We start from the raw sequence: 6,936 nt of genomic DNA, 5'->3' as shown, positions 1-6,936 counted from the left end.
GGGGGGTTGTCATTCCCTCTGTAGCTTTACTCCCTTCCCTTCATGATATCTTGCTGTGTCTTTCTTAGACTCTCTATTCCTTTGTGCCTTTGTAGTTTATTTGCCTATTAAGCTACATTTCCAGTGAGATGGAAAAGTCCTGGAGAAAAGGAGCGATCAGTTCATCCAATGCAAATTTACCAGGCACCTGCTAAGCATCAGATACAAAGTGCTGGGGATGAAGAGGTGGACACGACACAGTTCCCGTCCTCCAGGAGCCCACACTTTGCAGGGGACTGACTGTGGCTGGTTATTTCACCATGTTTGGGCACTGCCATGATAGGCTGATAAGTGGGTGTACTGAGATCCTGAACAGGGTGATGGTTTCCCACTTTAGGAGTTTTGGGGGTGAAATCTGAAACCACTTCTGTACATGGAGGCGAGGAGAGACCAAAGAGAGAAGAAGGCACTCCAGATTGGTAGTTGGCAGGTTTAACAAAGACGGACACTTACTCAGGAGACTTATTTCGGGCAGCGAGAAACAAGTAGATCTCTGCCCCCACCCACCAGAATCTTAGGAGTTCATCATCAATTAGTCGCTCAGTTATGTCCGACTTGTTGTGATCCCATGGACTGTAGCCCTCCAGGCTCCTCTGTCCATGGGATTCTCCAAGCAAGAATACTGGAGTGGGTTACCGGTTCCTTTTCCATAGGAGTTCATAGCCTTAAAGGGGCTTGGTGACATACACCATCCTGAGGGTCTCAACCACATGTGATCTCTCAAGCCTGCATCCTTGAAAACAGATGCCATGGTGGAGATGATGGGCAGAGTGTACATCCCTAGGACAAGTGATGCTGAAAATTCAGCTTGTCTGTACGCCAATTCAGAATCGAATCTCGGAGACAGAGTTTTGGATGAAGTAGAAAAAGACAGCTTTATTGCTTTGCCGGGCAAAGGAGAATATAGCAGGTTCATGCCCCCCAAACCACATATCCCCACTTGGAGAAGATAGTGAGAAGTTTTATATTAATTGTCCCAAGAAGGCATAATCAGCTTATGGACGTCCTTTTGCTGGGTTGGTGGTGAGGTAAGCAGGAGTCCACATCATCAACCTTAAGGTCCAACTGATCTGGAGTCTACATGCTTGTGGGCTCCTGGAAGGGGCTTCAGCATCTGCAAAATTGCTCTAAGACGTTATTGTGTGCATCCTTTGATGGGGAACCAGGCCCTTGCCCCAAGGCTGCTCTTGACTGTTTCTCTCTGGTCTCCCATTCTCTCTCTTCCCTAATTAATAACTGCTTGAATCTGCCCACTGGAAGTCGGGGAAGGTCATGGAGGCTGAATGAAGGCAGTTTCCTATAATTGAAGAAATGGGGGACACAGAAAGGCCTTGTGCCCGGGACCCCCACAGTATCACGAAGGTGGGGGGAGGAGCCTCAGATGGCCTGGGTCCAGCTTTCCGGTCCACTGGAGGTCATGTCCTCTCCATGGCTTCTGCTGACATTTTCTTTTTTTGTGCCTGGTTTTTACACGTTTCCCCCCCCCTTTTTTTAATGTGGCCTGAGTGATCAGCAATGAGGCTTCCTAGCATGAAAGTGGCCTGTTTGGTGGCTCCCTGACTATACTGGAGGCAGGTACATGTAAGACACAGTACAGATTAAGATAAAGATATTTTCTTTCTTTTTTTTTTTTTGCCCATGCCATGTGGCATGTGGGATTTTGGTTCCCGAGCCAGGAATTGAACCCATGCCCCCTGCAGCTGATGTTCAAAGTCTGAACCACTGGATCGCCAGGGAAGTCCCAATAATGATTTTTAACATAAATAGCTTTTTTTTTTTTTAATGGAGTGTCCCATGATAGGAACCATTTTTCTAAAGAAATGGTTGGAGAGTGAATCACTGAGGGCCTTTATTTGTGTTTTTATATGATTTAATAAAGATGATGTTTAGTAGACTTGGGACTTCCTAGGTGGCTCAGTGCTAAAGAATTTGCCCGTGATACAGGAGACAAGGGTTCAAACCCTGGGTCAGGAAGATCCCCTGGAGAAGGAAATGGCAACCCACTCCAGTTTTCTTGCCTGAAGAATCCCATGGACTAGAGGAGCCTGGCGGGCTACAGTCCATGGGCTCACAAAGAGTTGGACATGACTTAGCAACAACATCCCATTAATAGACTTATCAGATATGAACATATTATATTTTGTTTGGATAATGCATAGGTAACTCTTTGTGTGGCAATAATAATGTTTAAGGCCATTTTGCTGCAATTCATGGGGTCGAAAAGAGTCGGACATGACTGAGCGACTGAACTGAACTGAACTGGACTGAAGGCCATTTTATTTGGGAGTGCTGCTTTTTTTTTTATTAGAGATGTTTTCAGTTCAGTTCAGTCTCTCAGTCATGTCCGACTCTTTGCAACCCCATGGACTGCAGCATGCCAGACCTCCCTGTCCATCGCCAACTCCCAGAGTTTACTCAAATTCATGTCCATTGAGTCAGTGATGCCATCCAACCGTCTCATCCTCTGTTTTCCCCTTCTCCTACTGCCTTCAATCTTTCCCAGCTTCAAGGTCTTTTCCAGTGAGTTAGTTCTTTGCATCAGGTGGCCAAAGTATTGGAGTTTTCAGCTTCAACATCAGTCCCTCCAATGAACACTCAGGACTGATTTCCTTTAGGATGGACTGGTTGGCTCTCCTTGCAGTCCAAGGGACTCTCGAGTCTTCCACAACACCACAGTTCAAAAGCATCAATTCTTCAGTGTTTGGTAAGGGCAGGCTTTGTTGACTATCACTTCAGGGTTTTTTGTGAATTTGGTAAAAGGTTTCATATGTATGATAATCTTTCCCAAACCAATGGAGGGAATAAAAATGGTGGCCAGGCCAACTAATTGCATGAGTGAAAAATAAAATCTCTCCACCTGGCTGTAAGGAGAGGGAGGTTGGCTGCTTTAGGAAATTGAGCTGGTTGTGAATATCATACATGTTGGCACTAGCAGGAATTAAAACAATTTTTTTTTAGGATGTAGGGGCCACCATAGGAATACAGGTAGAGCATCTGGAGGGTCTACATATTTTGTAGGGCCTAGCAGCCCCCACACTTTAAGAGCTAGGAGGACTGGTGGGCAGGGTATTCCTTTGCTGTAAATAGGCATGCTGCTTCATCAAGTGAGAGTCTGAGCCATAGCAGAAGTGGATCAATGGAACGTATTTTCAACCCACTTCTTGATAAGATGGTTTTATGGCATGTTGTTTATTTCTGTGAGGTTATCTCTGGAGGAGTGTTGTGTATATTGTTAGGAGCTGTTGCTCTAAGCGGGCATATCCAATTTCTGTTCCCTTTTAGCATTTAAGATGTATTTTGGGGTATCAGAATCCTAAGGGTGTTTTTTTCTTTCTCTTTTGTTGTCTTTTGCCACAGTGCCCCATTTTTAGCCCCTGGGTTCTGAGAAGGAGCATCCCAGGAGAGACAGGTGGAAGCCGCACGCCTTTTATGACCTAACTTCTGAAATAGCATAGCATCATTCACCCTGCACTATTTCAGAGCAGTCACATGCCTGTCCAGACACTAGGGAGGGGCGCTAGACCGCCCCTTGATGGGAGGAGTGTCAGAGTTTGCAGCCTGCTTTAGAAGGGCACACAGCCTCATGCAGCTGCTGCATTTTCAGGACTGATTTGCACAACCCAGGTGTCGACAGATTCACAGGCAGCAGGGGGTGATGGAGACCAGGCGTGGATGAGATCCCCTGGGGACATTGTGGAAAATGAAAAGAGGGATGAGGACAGAGCCCTGAATTCATGGCTATTGTCAGTAAATGATTCTGGAATTAATAATTTGTTCAAGAACACGACTGTGTTCAGGTCACCCTCCAGGCTGGTGATTCTACATCTGGCCCCAAGCAGGAGAAAGACCCCAGTTATCTGAGTCTCCAGTGATCTCCTAGAACCAAACAAAGGATAATTAGGGTCCGGTAGTGCTGCAAGAGGGCATCAGAGGGCAGACACACTGAAACCATACTCACAGAAAACTAGTCAATCTAATCACACTAGGACCACAGCCTTGTCTAACTCAATGAAACTAAGCCATGCCCGTGGGGCAACCCAAGACGGGCGGGTATGGTGGAGAGGTCTGACAGAATGTGGTCCACTGGAGAAGGGAATGGCAAACCACTTCAGTATTCTTGCCTTGAGAACCCCATGAACAGTATGAAAAGGCAAAATGATAGGATACTGAAAGAGGAACTCCCCAGGTCAGTAGGGGCCCAATATGCTACTGGAGATCAGTGGAGAAATAACTCCAGAAAGAATGAAGGGATGGAGCCAAAGCAGAAAGAATACCCAGCTGTGGATGTGACTGGTGATAGAAGCAAGGTCCGATGCTGTAAAGAGCAATATTACATAGGAACCTGGAATGTCAGGTCCATGAATCAAGGCAAATTGGAAGTGGTCAAACAAGAGATGGCAAGAGTGAATGTCGACATTCTGGGAATCAGCGAACTCCAATGGACTGGAATGGGTGAATTTAACTCAGATGACCATTATATCTACTACTGTGGGCAAGAATCCCTCAGAAGAAATGGAGTAGCCATCATGGTCAACAAAAGAGTTGACACTGACATAGAGCCAGACATCCTGGAATGTGAAGTCAAGTGGGCCTTAGAAAGCATCACTACGAACAAAGCTAGTGGAGGTGATGGAATTCCAGTTGAGCTATTTCAAATCCTGAAAGATGATGCTGTGAAAGTGCTGCATTCAATATGCCAGCAAATTTGGAAAACTCAGCAGTGGCCACAGGACTGGAAAAGGTCAGTTTTCATTCCAATCCCAAAGAAAGGCAATGCCAAAGAATGCTCAAACTACTGCACAATTGCACTCATTTCACATGCTAGTAAGGTAATGCTCAAAATTCTCCAAGCCAGGCTTCAGCAATATGTGAACCATGAACTTCCTGATGTTCAAGCTGGTTTTAGAAAAGGCAGAGGAACCAGAGATCAAATTGCCAACATCCACTGTATCATGGAAAAAGCAAGAGAGTTCCAGAAAAACATCTATTTCTGCTTTTTTGACTATGCCAAAGCCTTTGACTGTGTGGATCACAATAAACTGTGGAAAATTCTGAAAGAGATGGAAATAACAGACCACCTGATCTGCCTCTTGAGAAATCTGTATGCAGGTCAGGAAGCAACAGTTAGAACTGGGCATGGAACAACAGACTGGTTCCAAATAGGAAAAGGAGTATGTCAAGGCTGTATATTGTCACCCTGTTTATTTAACTTATATGCAGAGTACATCATGAGAAACGCTGGACTGGAAGAAACACAAGCTGGAATCAAGATTGCTGGGAGAAATATCAATAACCTCAGATATGCAGATGACACCACCCTTATGGCAGAAAGTGAAGAGGAACTAAAAAGTCGCTTGATAAAGGTGAAAGTGGAGAGTGAAAAAGTTGGCTTAAAGCTCAGCATTCAGAAAACAAAGATCATGTCATCCGGTCCCATCACTTCATGGGAAACGGATGGGGAAACAGTGGAAACTGTCAGACTTTACTTTTTTGGGCTCCAAAATCACTGCAGATGGTGACTGCAGCCATGAAATTAAAAGATGCTTACTCCTTGGAAGGAAAGTTATGACCAACCTAGATAGCATATTCAAAAGCAGAGACATTACTTTGCCAACAAAGGTCCGTCTAGTCAAGGCCATGGTTTTTCCAGTGGTCTTGTATGGACATGAGAGTTGGACTGTGAAGAAGGCTGAGCACCGAAGAATTGATGCTTTTGAAGTGTGGTGTTGGAGAAGACTCTTGAGAGTCCCTTGGACTGCAAGGAGATCCAACCAGTCCATTCTGAAGGAGATCAGCCCTGGGATTTCTTTGGTAGGAATGATGCTGAAGCTGAAACTCCAGTACTTTGGCCACCTCATGCAAAGAGTTGACTCACTGGAAAAGACTCTGATGCTGGGAGGGATTGGGGGCAAGAGGAGAAGGGGACGCCAGAGGATGAGATGGCTGGATGGCATCACTGACTCGATGGACGTGAGTCTGAGTGAACTCCGGGAGATGGTGATGGACAGGGAAGCCTGGTGTGCTGCAATTCATGGGGTCTCAAAGAGTCGGACACGACTGAGTGACCGAACTGAGCTGAACTGAATTAGAGTCTGCTTCTCAAGCTTTAGTGTGCACAAGGCTGACGTCAGGAGGCTTCTACTAAGCATAGCCTCCTCTAATCCATTCCCAGAGGGTTGGAATTCAGCAGAACTGCAATAGGGTCCAGGAATCTGCCTTTTAAACAACTTCCATCTCTAATATGGCTGCAGGGCCTTGGCAGGCATTACAGTACTTAGCCACTCAGCCACAAATCCTGAAGTGGTCACAGACAGTCTTTTTGATAAGGTGTCCTGGTTCCAAATCCTGGCTTGGCTGCTTTGTAGCCACCTGACTGCTGCCAATTTCCTTCTTCTGATTCCAGTTTTCTCATCTGTACAATCAGGAGGCCGAGTTAACCAATGCTCTCCTACTGTGCTGTAGGGGACCCAAGGGGTTCCAGATTGGGTCTGCCATCTGGATTAATCCACTTAGCAAATGTTTGCTGTCCGCTGGGCCCTGGGCTGGATACTGGGGATATGGCCCAATCAATGGCTGATTATCATTATGAAAGATACTTCAAAAGAGAAGCCCCAGGGGTCTTCCCAGCTGGTCCAGTAGTTAAGATTCCATGCTTCCACTGCAAGGGGCACAGGTTCGAGCCCTGGATGGGGAACAGAGACCCCACATGCCCCTTGGCACTGCCAAAAGAATCAAAACAAGAGAGAGAAGCACAAGAAGAGAGGGAGCTGGCCAAAGGACTTTAAATTGTTATGCCTGTGCTTCCCATTGGATTGCCTTTTGGGCAAACCCTCCCCAGGACTGAAAGCACTGGCTTTGAAAGCACTTAGGTGATCTCTAAGGGTCCATGCAAGAGGA

This window comes from Bos indicus x Bos taurus, chromosome 14 (genome assembly GCF_003369695.1).
Source record: "Bos indicus x Bos taurus breed Angus x Brahman F1 hybrid chromosome 14, Bos_hybrid_MaternalHap_v2.0, whole genome shotgun sequence".
NCBI lineage: Eukaryota > Metazoa > Chordata > Mammalia > Artiodactyla > Bovidae > Bos > Bos indicus x Bos taurus.
This window is presented reverse-complemented; position numbering follows the sequence as displayed.